This window comes from Rhinopithecus roxellana, chromosome 5, assembly GCF_007565055.1.
Source record: "Rhinopithecus roxellana isolate Shanxi Qingling chromosome 5, ASM756505v1, whole genome shotgun sequence".
Taxonomy (NCBI): domain Eukaryota; kingdom Metazoa; phylum Chordata; class Mammalia; order Primates; family Cercopithecidae; genus Rhinopithecus; species Rhinopithecus roxellana.
The window spans coordinates 104,470,607-104,485,055 of record NC_044553.1 but is presented as its reverse complement, the minus strand read 5'-3'; the positions used below and the strand labels follow the sequence as shown (position 1 = coordinate 104,485,055).

The window sequence follows — 14,449 nt, the reverse complement described above, 5'->3', positions numbered from 1 at the left end:
TGTGCTTGGAATAGTGTTAGGTGATATTCTCCCTTCAAAGGACCAATCTTCCAGGGCCTCCCTGGCCTTAGAATTCTGCCTAAGTGCAGGATTACTGGGCATCGCTTTATTGGCAGCCCTTTCTGGTGATTTCATCTTCAATTTATGAGCTAGAAAAAATATCCTGCTTCTCCTCTCCCTGCACCCAAATCACTCACTGCCTTTGCCCAAAGCCAGGTCTTCTGGGCTTTCTCCAACCATCACACCATTCCACTTCATCTGATCATAGTAGCTGATAGATGAGTGAGACTCAGCTAGAGCTAATGGATTCCATGAGATCATGAGTGATTGGGTGATTTCAGTTACTTGTCACTGAGGCAATGGGAATCCAAGTTACAAGAAACAGTGATTTTTTTCTGCTTCTCAAAATAGTTACTGAATTCCCCCCGGGTTTTCATTCCCTCCCAGCCCCAACTGAGGGCTTTGTGACTCTACATTCAACATTAGAGTCTGTGGTCTCCAGGGCATGGTCTCACAGTGGGGCTTCACTCTATGACTCAGCACTTTCTGCTTGTTCCTTGTCTCCAGAGCACTCTAATTCAAATACCTTGGAACAGGAGCAAAAATATTCCACCCCAGCCTCACAAGTGCTGATATTGGGGGCGTGCACCATGAGCCCAACTTACTGAGTGATTATTGCATCTGCAACCTGTCTCCAAGCCTGTAGCTGATGGGGAATGAATAGTTTCCTACATGAATTAAGCCTTGGCAACTAGATTTATAGGGTTAAAGCCCTGTCATCTTCTTAAGAAGCCACTGAGCTCTTCCAGATTAGGGCAAGCCATAGACATTCAAGTTGTAGGATCTAAAGTTTGAAGGTCTTAAGGGACCTTCTTATCATCTCCTTCATCTTAAAATGAGGTCACTAAAACCCAGAGAGGCTGAACCAAGCCTTCTACCCTAACTTCAAGGCACCATTTATTACTCCAAGACACTTTTCCGCATATTACAAAACAAACATGCCTTGAATTAGGACTTTTATTTGACAACGTTCTATGTGCCTCCAGATTCCTTCAGGAGGAGGAGCTCAGGAACTCATCATGCATGTAGGTTGTCCTGGTTGAGGTGTGTTGGACTGGTGAGCAGATCTTTGCCATTGCTGGTTCTGTATTTATTCCTGAGGGTGACATGCTGGACAGTGAGAAGGGTGCTTGATATGTTGATATTGGATGGATCAAATAACTTACACAGACAGGCCTCCAGAAACAAAACAAAACAAACCTCCCTTGGTCTTTCATATCCTGGGGAGGCGTTACATGTACCACTTTCCCCTGGTGAGGGTTCTCTACAGAAATTGCATTTCCATCTTTATCTGCTGGAGCTTTATCTGCTGAAGCTTGTACAGCTCACACCTCTCCATAGATTTCCCTCAATTTTCTCTCTAGAGACTAGAAGCAGGCTCTTAGGAACTTTCACTTGTCATAGAAGTTAATCTTCTAGCCCAGCCTGACTCAGCGAGGAACTTATGCAAATAAATTTGTGTTTTCCTGTAAATCACACCTTCCTCACAACATTGTAACCACCTACAAATATGGAGGAAAGGGAGTTTGAGGAACTGGGGGGAGGTATAGAAAGACAGAAAGACTCTTATCAGGAGGGACTCTTGTTGTTTCACCTTTTACTTTGAGGGAACTGCTATTTCTTTTTTTCTTTTAGTTTCTTTCTTTCTTTTGTTTTTGAGGTGAAGTCTCATTCTGTCGCCCAGGCGGGAGTGCAGTGGCATGATCCTGGCTTGCTGCAACCTCCGCCTCTCGGGTTCAAGCAATTGTCCTGCCTCAGCCTCCCAAGTAGCTGGGATTACAGATGTGCGCCACCATGCCTGGCTAATTTTTATATTTTTAGTAGAGATAGGGTTTCACCATATTGGCCAGGCTGGTCTTGAACTCCTGACCTCAGGCAGTCCGCCTGCCTCAGCCTCCCAAAGTGCTAGGATTACAGGCGTGAGCCACCGTGCCTGGCCCAGGAACTGATAATTCTAATAGAATTCTAAATTCTTCAGGGACAGATTCCACACTCAGGCACCACAAATTATAAAGCAGATGGGGGAAGAAAACACACTCTGGTTTTCCTGTGAGGTTGTGAGTGGGTGCAGTGTCTGGAGATGTGCTTGTTTAGCAGAGACAAGCCAACTCAGTTGACTGGGAAGGAAAGGGTCAAAAGGAGGCCATCACACAGATGTATAGCCATAGAAAGCTAGCTGCTTTTAAAAGTTTAGGCAGAGATTGCACAATGAGGACAGATTGAAAGCTTTCTAAGTTCAATTATAGTGCTATTTTAATATTAGATCTCTATGTGATCATTAGTCATCTTCAACAAAGCTAATGAGAAAAATGACTAGAGAACAATAAATGGTTATTTAAAAGGAGTGAATTAGTATAAATCAGGTCTGAGTTTCTTTCATATGGTGCATCATAGGTATTCAATAAATGCCTGTTGAATGAATGAACACTGTTGTTTTGGTTTGCCTGAGTTGCACTCTTTTAACTATCCATTGCTTCATTCAGTAGTATTGTGGGGCTTTTATTATTATCAGAGATTTGTGGGCTTGAGTTGAAAAGACACAGTCCTTGCCCTCAAGGAACTTATAGATACATGCACACATTAGCATGTAAACAAATAAGATAAATGTGATCATGGGGGGATATTTAAGAGGGAGAGTTTCAGTCTGCCCTGGAATTAGCAAGGAGGAACTCACTGAGAGGGCAGATTTCGATTTGAAATAGGGAAGGAATTTCTGGATGTTAATTTTACAAGAGCACCACCTTCTAGGCAGAGGCAGAAGCAAGAGCAAAGACAAAAAAGCATGAAAACAATGAGTGATATGTATCAAGACAAAAAAAATCCCTATAAAAAATCACTTTGAAATGTGAACTAAGATTTATGTGCAAAAATATCAATCACAGTATTATTTATAATTGGAAATAATATAACCTGAAAAAGCTCAATAATAGGGAATGCTTGGTAAAAGTGATATATTTCCACAATATATTATGAAGCAACACACAAAAATAGGTTAGGAATGATGTTTGTTGTGGGAAACAGCTTATGATCAAATATTGACTAGAAAAAGTAAGTCTCAAAGTTCAGAATGATATAATCTACATTCCCAGCAGCATATGAATGTCCATTTAATTGAATCCTCACCAGCAATAAATATTACCATTTTTCTAAATTTTTATTACTTTGATTTGTGAGATTGCTGTCTTGATCTAAATTGCATTTCTCTGATTATTGGATAGTTGGATATTTTTATGAGTTTCTCTGTTTTTTATTTCCTCTTTGTGAATTACATATTCCTATTCTTCTATTATCTACTAAGATATTAGAGTGTTTCCACCTTAAAAAAAAGAACTAGAGATAAAATATATAAACCAATGTTGATGGACATTAGGCAATGAAGGGCAGTGATTCCTGAGAGATAAGTTCTTAAATTCCCCCAGATCATTGTCTTAGAGAGCTTCTAGGTTGCAGTGCAGGGACAGTGAACCCACTTGCAGCCCAGCAGACTCCCTGAGTTAAAGAAGCAGTTGGGAGACAGAGCTGAAGGTCTGGAGAAACCAAGGTGCATAGCATTTGTAGGACAGAGTACTAGAAAGAGAGCTGCACAGAAGGAGAACTCTGGAGATCTTCAGGGATTACCCTCAGGTATTTAGCTGGATATGCAAACATGCTTATAGGGAAATTAGACAAAGCCAAGGAAAGACCACCTGAAGGAAATGGAGGGAACGATATCTGACACACACACAGGACTGGCTATAGTACTTGGTTCTGAAAGACAGACTGGAAAACCTCATGACTCATGGGACATTGGATAAAGTATACAGGATTTTGCCTCAGTAGTGAGGAATAAAGTCATCCCTCGATATTCACAGAGGATATGTTGCAAGACCTCTTGTAGGTACCAAAATCTGTGGAGGCCCAAGTCCTTCAAATAAAATATTGCAATAGTTACATATAATCTATGCACATCCTCCTGTATGCTTTTAAATCTTTAAATTACTTATAATACCTACAAATGTAAATGCTATGTAAATAAGTTGTTAGACTCTATTGTTTAGGGAATAATGATAAGGAAAAATCTGTTCATATTCAGCACAGATGCAATTTTTAAAAATATATTTGATCCACAGTTGGTTGAATCCATGTGTGTGGAATCCATGAATACAAAGAGCTTACTATTGTTACCTCTAGACTGAGGGTTAGCTCTAGACCAGGGCTCTAGTCCTGTCAAACAAATATTAAAAGCAAGACTTGGAATCATAAAACTAGTTCCAAGTAAATTAGCTGCATTCCAAGTCAAAGCCTCAGAATATTTATTGGAACACAAAAATATTCACTCAATGAGGTAGAAGTCACAATGTGGAGAATCCAAGAAGAAATTATCAAGCATGCCAAGGAGCAGGAAAGTACTATCCATGATGAGGGGATAATTTATTCAATCAAAACCAGAACTGAGATAGATGTTATAATTATTAGGCAAGAACACGAAAGAGCTATTCTAACTATATTTCATATGTTCAAAAATTAAGTAATGACATAGAAGATACAAGAAAAACCCAAACTGAACCTGTAGAGATGAAATCTACAGTGTGTAAGAGATAAACACACTGGATTGAATTAAGGAAAATTAGATGTGGCAGAAGAGAGATAAGCTTAAAAACACAGAAACAGAACATTTCCAAAATGAAACATGCAGAAGAGATTTAAGGAGAAGAGAGCACTAGTGAACCATGGGGCAGCTTCAAGCAGCCCAATGCAGATAATTTGAGCCACCGGGGAGAGGAGAGATAGGTAGGGACAGAAAAAAAATATTTGAGGAAATAAAGGCTTAAATCTCTGAAATACAAAAGAATGATAGGGACACAGGAAACCATGTACATAAGAAACATGAAAGAAATGACTCCAAGGAAACTCATAAACTTCTCAAAACCAGCCAGGTGTGGTGGCTCATGCCTGTAATCCCTGCACTTTGGGAGGATGAGGTGGACAGATTGCCTGAGCTCAGGAGTTCGAGACAACCCTGGGCAGCATCTCTATTAAAAATACAAAACTTAGCTGGGCGTGGTGGCTCATGCCTGTAATCCCAGCTACTCAGGAGGCTGAGGCAGGAGAATTGCTTGAACCAGGTGGATGAATGTTGCAGTGAGCTGAGATGACACCATTGCACTCCTGGGCGATTGAGCGAGACTCTGTCTCCACAAAAATAAAAACAAACAAACAAACAACTTCTCAAAACCAATGACAAAAACAAAACAAAACAAAACAAAACAAACAAACAAACAAAAAAAAAAACCAAAAAAACAGTCTTCAAAGCACCCAGGAAAGGAAAAAAGATGCATTATATACACAGAAACAAAAATAAGAATCTAACAGATTTCTTATTGGAAATAATGCAAGTGAAAAAACAATGGTGCAGCATCTTTAAAGTGTGGAATTCTGTACTCAATGAAAATAGCTTTTAAAACTGATGATGAAATAAAGACTTTTCAGACATACAAAAACTAAAAGACATTATCAACAGCAGGTTGTCATGCCAAGAAATATTAAAAGAAAACTTCAGGTAGAAGGAAAATGATACAGGTGGAAAGATGTATCTATTCAAAAGACCAAGGAGCACGAGAAATGGTAACATGAGTAAGTATGTTTGACTTTAGATTATTATTTTAGTCTCTTTAAAAATAGCTAAGTATTTAAATAAAGGTAATCACAATGTAGTCTGGAGTTTATATTTTTTGTAAAGTTAAAATATATGACAGCAAGAGCATGAAGATCAGGAAGAGAGAAATTAAAGTATTCTATTATGATTGTCTTATGTATTAAATGGTACATTAACAATTAAAGATAGACTGTGATAATTTGAAAATGTGTACTAAAGCAACCACTAAAACAGTTAAGAGTTATGACTAATAAATTGACAAGATGGTAAATTGTTATAAAAACATTCAATTCATCCACAAGAAGGCAGGAAAAGAGGAGAAGGTGGTTAAGGAACAGTGGTCACAAATAGACAAAAAATTAACAAGAATGTAGACTTAAACCTAACCATACCAATAGGATGTCAATGTTGCATACTCTATGTAAAGGCAAATATATAATCATATTGATAAACCAGTGACTCAATTGTGCTGTATGTAAGAACCACAATTCACAATTGCAAAAATATAGAACCAGACCAAATGCCTACCATTCAACAAGTGGATAAAGAAATTGGGGTATAAATATACCATGGGATACTACTCAGCCATAAAAAGGAATGAAATAGTGTCATTTAAAACAACCTGGATGAAATCAGACACTATTATTTTAAGTGAAGTAACTCAAGAATAGAAAACCAAACATGTTCTCACTCATAAGTGGGAGCTAAGCTATGAGGATGCAAAGGCATAAGAATGATAAAATGGACTTTGGAGACTTGGGGAAAGGATGGGGGGAGTGTGAGGGATAAAAGACTACACATTGGGTACAGTGTACAGTGCTTAGGTGAGGGGTGCACCAAAATCTCAGAAATCACCATTAAAGAACTTACTCGTGTAATCACACATGTTCCCCAAAAACCTATTGAAATAAAAAAATTAAAATTGTGCTGCATATAAGAAACACACTTAATTTCTTATTGATATATAATAATTATACATGTTGATGGAGCACATGTGATATTTTGATATATGCATAAAATGTGTAATGAAATCAGAGTGTTTAGAATATCCATCACCTTGGACAGTTACCATTTCTTTGTGTTGGGAATATTTCAGATCTAGTTATTTTGAAATATATATCATCGTTAACTATCATCACTTCACTATGCTATTGAATACTGGAACCTATTCCTTCTGTTTGTGTTTGTACCCACATTAACTGATTTCTCTTCTCCCATCCCCACTCCCAGCCTCTGGTAACTACCGTTCGACTTTCACCCCCATGAGATCAACTTTTTAACTCAGACACACAGACTGAGAAAAATGTGAGTGGTAGTTGTCTTTCTGTGCCTCGCTTATTTCACTTAACATAATGACCTTCAGATCCATCCATGTTGCTGCAAATGACAGTATTTCGTTCCTGTTTAATGGTGGACTAGTATTCCATTGTGGATATGGACCACATTTTAAAAATCCATTTATCCGTGGATAAACACTTAGGTTGATTGCATATCTTGGCTATTGTGAACAGTGTTGCAATAAACATGGGAAGCAGGTGTCTTTTTAATATACTGATTTCCTTTCTTTTGGTTAAATAATAGCATGATTGCTGGATTGCATGATAGTTCTATTTTTAGTTTTTTTTTGAAACCTCCATATTGTTTTCTATAATGGCTGTATAAATTTACATTCTGACTCACAGGGTATACAAGTTCCCTTTTCTCCACATCGTTGTCAGCATCTGTTATTTTTTGTCTTTTTGGTAATAGCCATTCTAACTAAAGCAACATGATATCTCATTGTGGTTTTCAATTGTGCTTTCTTAATGATTCGTGATAGCATTTTTTCATATATCTGTTGGCCACTTGTATGTCTTCTTTTGAGAAATGTCTATTTAGATCCTTTGGCTACTTTATTATTATTATTTTTCCCATTTAAGCTGTTGGCATTAGTCAATACTCTCAGATGTCTCTACCAACATAGGCTTCATAAGAAGCCTTTGTCTACTTTTTAATGGAATTATTTGTTTTCTTGCTATTGAGTTGGGTTCCTTGTATGTTCTGGTTATTAGTCCCCTGCCAGAAAGTTTGCAATTTTTTTTTTCATTCAGCAGGTTGTCTCTTTATTGTGCTGATTGCTTGCTTTTCTGTGCAGAAGATTTTTAGTTTAATGTAGTCCCATTTGTCTGTTTTTGTTGCCTGTGCTTTTGAGATCTTAGCCATAAAATCATTACCTAGACCAATGTTCTGAAGAATTTCTCCAGTGTTTTCTTCTGTTAGTTTCATAGTTTTGGGTTTTCTATTTAAGTCTTCAATCCATTTTGTATTGATTTTTGTATGTGGTGAGAGATAGGGGTCTAGTTTCATGATATTCTGCATGTGGATATCCACTTTTCCCATCATCATTTATTGAAGAGGGTGTCCTTTCCCCAAAGCATGTTATTGGTGCTTTTTTCAAAAATCAATTGTCTATAAATAGATGAATATCTTTCTGGGTTTTCTGTTCAGCTCTGCTGGTCTGTATGTCTGTTTCTATGATAGTACCATACTGATTTGGTTACTATAGTTTTGTAGTATATTTTGAAGTCAGGTAGTGTAATCCCTCCAGTTTTGTTCATTTTGCTTGGGATTGCTTTGGCTATTTTGGGTCTTTTGTGGTTTCATATGAATTTTGGAAGTTTTTCTCTATTTCTGTGAAGACTGTCATTGGTATTTTGATGGGGGCTGCATTGAGTCTGTAGATTGCTTTAGAGTAGTATAGTCTCGAGATTAATTGTAACAATATCAGTTTTTCCAATCCATGAGCATGGGTGTCTCTCCATTTGTTTGTGTCGTTTTCAATTTCTTCATCAGTGCTTCATAGTTTTCCTTCTAGAGGTCTTTCACCTCTTGGTTAAACTTATTTCTAGACATTTTGTTATTTTTTGTAGCTATTGTAAATGGGTTGCTTTCTTGATTTATTTTTCAGCTAGCTTCTTATTAGTGTACAGAAATACTACTGATACTTGTTTGTTGATTTTGTATCCTGCGACTTTACTGAATTCCATGATCAGTTCTAAGAGTTTTTTGGTGTAGTCTTGGTTTTTCTATATGTAAGATCATGTCATATGAAAAGAGAGACAATTTGACTTTCTGTTTTCCAGTGTAAATGCCTTTTATTTCTTTCTCTTGCTAGATTGTTCCAGCTAGAACTTTCAGTACTATGTTGAGTATGAATAGTGAGAGTGGGCATTGTTGTCTTGTTCCAGTTCTCAGAGGAAATTCTGTCAGCTTTTCTTGATTTATTATGATATTAGCTGTGTTTGTCACATGTGACTTTTATTATGTTTATTATGTTTTACTATGTTTCTACTATGCCTAATTTGTTAAAGAGTTTTTATCATGAAGGAATGTTCAATTTTATCAAATGCCTTTTCTACATCTTTTGAGAATACTGTATGGTTTTTATCTTCCATTCTGTTTATATGATGTGTCACAGTTATTGATTTGTGTATGTTGAACCATCCTTGCCTCCTGGGATAAATCCCCCTTGATCATGGTACATTATCTTTTTGATGTGTTGTTGGTTTGCTAGTATTTTGTTTGGTATATTTTGTTGAGGACTTTTGCTATGTTCATTAGGGATATTGATCTATAGGTTTCTTTTTTTGTTTTATGCTTGTTTGGTTTCAGTATCAGGGTAATGCTGGTTTTGTAGAATGAGTTAGGAAGAATTCCCTCCTCTTTAGATTTTTGGAATAATTTGAGAAAAGTTGGTGTTAATTCTTCCTTATAAGTTCGGTAGAATTCATCAGTAAAGTCATCTGGTCCTGAGTTTTTTTTTTGTTGTTGTTGTTGGGGGACTTTTTATTACTCATTCAATCTTGTACTCATTATTGTCTGTTCAGATTTCCTATTTCTTCCTGGTTCAGTCCTGGTAGATTGTGTGTATCCAGGGATTCATCATTTTTCTCTAGGTTTTCTAATTTGCCAGCATATAGTTTTTCATAATAGTATGTAATGATTCTTTGTATTTCTGTGGTATTAGGAGTAATACCTCCTATATCATTTCTGATTTTATTTATTTGGGTCTTCTCTCTTTTTCATTAGTCAGTTAGCAGTTTATTGATTTTATTTATCTTTAAAAAACTTCATTTCATTGATCCTTTGCATTTTTTTAGTCTCTATTTCATTTAGTTCTGCTCTGATCTTTATTATTCCTTTCTACTAATTTTGGGTTTGGTTCTTGTTTTTCTAGTTCCTTGAGGTGCATCACTAGATTATTTATTTGAAATCTTTCTACTTTTTTGACATAGGCATTGTTTTTGCTATAAACTCCCCTCTTAGCACTGCTTTTACTGTATTCCACAGATTTTGGTATGTTGTATTTTTACTTTCATTTATTTCAAGACTTTTTAAATTTCCTTCTCAATTTCTTCCTTGACCCAATGGCCATTCAGGAGCATGTTGTTTAATTTCACGTATTTCTAAATTTCCTTTTATTATTGAGTTCTAGTTTTATTCCATTAGATCTGAAAAGACACTTGATAGGATTTTGATGCTTAAAATTTTCTGAGATTCATTTTGTGGCCTAGCATATGGTCTATCCTAGAGAATGCTCCATGTGCTGATGAGAAGAGTGTGTGTTCTGTGGCTGTTTGGTGAAATGTTCTGTAAATGTTAGGTCTATGTGTTCTAAAGTGCAGTTTAAATCCAATGTTTCTTTGCTGGTTTTCTGTCTAGATTATCTGTCCAATGTGGAGAGTGGGGTGTTGAAGTTCCCAACTGTCATTGTATTGGAGTCTCTCTCTCCAGTAAGGTCAGTGGTGGGTAGAGCAGATTAATCCCCAAGTTCCCTGACAGTGCTAGTGCGGGGAGTGATGCCAGGTGGGGCAGACCTGTCCTGCAGCCTGCTGATGGTGCACATAAGCACCCAAAGTGGCAAGCAATATTGATGTGTAGGTCCCTAGATGATGTGGTCATGGTGGTGGCAGTGGTGAGGACAGGCTTGTCCTCAGGCCCCGGGAAGGCTCCCAGACAGACCAGTCTGCAAGCCTGCTGAAAGCACATGCATGCTTAGGGTGTCTGTGTCTGGGGATGCAGGGTTGCTGTCAGTGGCAGCACCCCCAGGAAGGTGGCTCTCAGGCTCTGGGGAGTACATGCTTCAGCTCCCTTTGTCCTGGAGAAAGCTTCCCTGGTGCACTGCACTGCCATTCCCTGGGGTGTAGGACACCGCATGGGCTAGAATGCTGGGGACCTGGCTGCAATGCTGGGTCCAGCCAGACTTCTTGGTTGATATGAGGAAATATCAGTGGGGCTCCATGGATGTGGAAATTCAGGGGCCGTTGGGCCCCAGGGGAGGATGTCATCTGGTGGGGACTGGGCTCTTAAAATGACTGTGTGCTGCAGCTGCTTGGGTCTGGGGAGTGTGTGGGATCCAGCATGAACTACATCTCTGGAACAATGCCCTGGTATGAACTCTAGGCAGCTTCATGTACTAGTCTCAGGGACCATGAGGGCTGAGGGTCTCTCTTGTGGCTAGGATTGCAGGAGTCTGTGGGAATTTGGAGTCCTAGGGATTTTTGCTAACCTTTTCTCTGCACTGGGGAGTTTCTTCTGACACTGAGCTGTTCTCAGTCCTGGCCAGGCCAGATGCTTACCTTCCCTCTCCTTCCATGCCTCAGAGATTCCCTGGGTGTCTCCAGGTAGCCATCTTGAAGTCTCTCCACTCAAGGCTGTGTATAAACACACTTTAAATATAAAGACTCAAGTGGGTTAAAAGTAAAAGAATGAAAATGACATATCAAGTTAATGCTAATCAAAAGAAAGCTAGGAAGATTTTTCTAATACCAAATAAAGTAGATTTCAGATCATAGAATATTACCAGGTATAAAAAAAGTAATTCTATAATAGTAAAGGGTCAGTTTATTAGGAGCAAATAAAAGCTCTAGATGTTTATGCACCTAATAACAGAGCTTCAAAATAATTGATGTAAAAACTGATAGAAATGCAAGGAAAAATAGATAGATCTATGACTTTAGTTGGAAATTTTAATAACCCTCTCTGAATAATTGATAGAATAAGTAGAGAGAAAATCAGTAAGGATATAGATGATTTAAATAACACTATCAATCAATGTGGCTTAATTGGTATTCACAGGATACTTTACCCACCTACAGCAGAATATACATTCTTTTCAACTACAATGGAATTTTTACCAAGATAGATAATATTATGAACCATAAAATCAGTCACAACAAATTTATAAGAATTCAAATGATGCAAAGTATGTCCTCTGACCACAAGGGAATTAAATTATCAACAACAGGCCGGGCGTGGTGGCTCAAGCCTGTAATCCCGGCACTTTGGGAGGCCGAGACGGGCGGATCATGAGGTCAGGAGATCGAGACCATCCTGGCTAACCCTTGAAACCTCGTCTCTACTAAAAAATACAAAAAATTAGCCGGGCGAGATGGCGGCGCCTGTAATCCCAGCTACTCGGGAGGCTGAGGCAGGAGAATGGCCTAAACCCGGGAGGCGGAGCTTGCAGTGAGCTGAGATCCGGCCACTACACTCCAGCCCTGGCGACAGAGCGAGACTCCGTTTCAAAAAAAAAAAAAAAAAAAAAAAAAAAAAAATCAACAACTGAAAGGTTTCTGTAAGAGTCCCCAAATTTGAAAATTAAATAATGTACTTCTAAAGGAACTATGGGTCAAAGAAGAAATCAAAAGAGAAACTAGAAAATATCTTGAAGTGAATGAAAATGAGTACAGCATATTAAAATCTCTGGGATGCCACATTCTTGGAGGAAATTTATAGACTGATAGGCACATATTAGAAAAGAAGAAAGATGGAATCTCTAATCAACAACTCAGCTTCCACCATAAGGAGAAAAAGAAGACTGAAATCTAAAGTAAGTAAAATGAAGGAAATAAGAAAAATCAAAATAGAAATAAATAAAATTGCAAATAGAAAACCAATAAACAATTAAGTCAAAAGTTGATTTATTGAGATCAATAAAATTGATAAAACTCCATTCCAGCCTGGGCGTGGTGGCTCACACTTGTAATCCTAGCACTTTGGGAGGCCAAGGCAGGTAGATCACGAGGTCAGGAGATCAAGACCATCCTGGCCAACCTGGTGAAACTTCTGTAGCTCAAGAGGCACTATTAAGAGAATGAAGACACAGGTTACACAGTGAGAGACATTATTTGTCAATCATGTACCTTGTAAAAAAGTTGTATTCTGTATATACAAAGAACAGTTAAATAATAAAAAAGAATCCAATTAAAAATGGACAAAAGATTTGAACAGATATGTCACTAGAGAAGATATACAGATAGCAAATATGCACATAAAGTATGCTCAACATCAGAATTAATTAGGGAAATGCGTACTAAAACTGTAATATGATACTACTATATACTTTTAGAATGGTTAGAATTTAAAAGACTGACCATCATGAGAATTGGCAAAGAAGAACACGAACACTCACACTTTGCTGGTGGGAATGGAGAAATGGTGCAATCACTTTGGAAAACAGTCTGGCAGTTTCTTAAAAATTGAACACCTATCATATCATTCACCCACTCCTGTTCTAGGTATTTATTTACAAAAAAGAAATGAAAACATATATCCTTACAAAGACTCATTTATAAATCTTCATTCCTTCATTCTTTATTTGTAATAGCCAAAAACTGGAAACAATCCTTACATCTATCAACTGGTGAATAAACTGTAATGTTTTCATACAATAGAACATTGTTCAACAATAAAAAGAGAAAATTACTGATACATGCTGCAACATGAATAAATCTCAGAATAATTATGCTGAGTGAAAGATGCCAGACAAAAAAGTATATACTGTATTATACCATTTGTATTAAATTCCAGAAAATGTAAAATAAACTATGGTGAGAAAAGGAAGATGAATGGCTGTCTGGAGATGGGGGTTGGATGTAAATATGGAGTAGGAGGGAGGGATTATAAAGAAGAATGAGGAAAATTTGAGGAGGATATTGATATTCGTTATCTAGATTGTGGTGATGTTTCAAAGGTACATGAAATCTCATCAAATGGTACACTTTAAATGTGTATAACTTATTGCATGCCAATAATAAGTCAATATGTCAGTCAAAAAAGTAAAAAAAGTTCTCTTTGTATTAAAGAATATGCACAGTAAAATATTTAAAGAAGGATACCAATAACTGGTTATTTTGAATGGTGGGGACTAAATAACTTTATTTTTTGTATAACATTAGAAATTACTTTTATAATTATAAAAAGTATTTTGTATAACATTAGAAATTACTTTTATAATTATAAAAAGTAAAATGAAAATAATTTCAGTACTATCTAGTCTAAAATATATTCTTTTTTATTGTGTGGCTACAGGCAAATGCATTGTAACTAACAACACCATCATCAGTAATTAGATCATGCATTCATTCATTCAAAAAGGAATTGAGGGGAGTTTTGACAGATGAACTAGATTGAACTCGTCAGTGTTGGGGATGGAAAGGAAGGGAATAAAATAGAGAAGGGTTTTTGCGCAGAGAATAAAAGCATTAGAAAATGCATAAAGCAAGAAACGGACTGGTTTCGATGGGACAAATAATTGGTTGGATATTAATATAAGGTAATGTTTGAGATGGCTGGTAATGGGAGAGAAAGGCATAAACCAATTCAAGGTCTTGTCTCTATATCTTGTCCACTTTCTCCCTTGTTTCCTTTTCTTCTCTCTGCTCCTTTTCCTCCCTTCCTCTCTTCTTCCCTTTCCCTTCTCTTCCTTTGCCT

The 14,449-nt window shown here is 37.2% G+C and overlaps 1 protein-coding gene and 1 non-coding gene across 2 annotated transcripts in view; one reads left to right on the top strand and one right to left on the bottom strand.

The window, feature by feature from the left end:
* The window catches only part of LOC104669579 (cytosolic carboxypeptidase 4), a 232,417-nt gene that overhangs the window by 85,706 nt on the left and 132,262 nt on the right, over window positions 1–14,449 (top strand). The window lies entirely within an intron of this gene.
* On the bottom strand, window positions 7,600–7,670 carry LOC115898002. Its single transcript, XR_004057769.1, has one exon. It is a non-coding gene; the product is annotated as a small nucleolar RNA SNORD74 (small nucleolar RNA).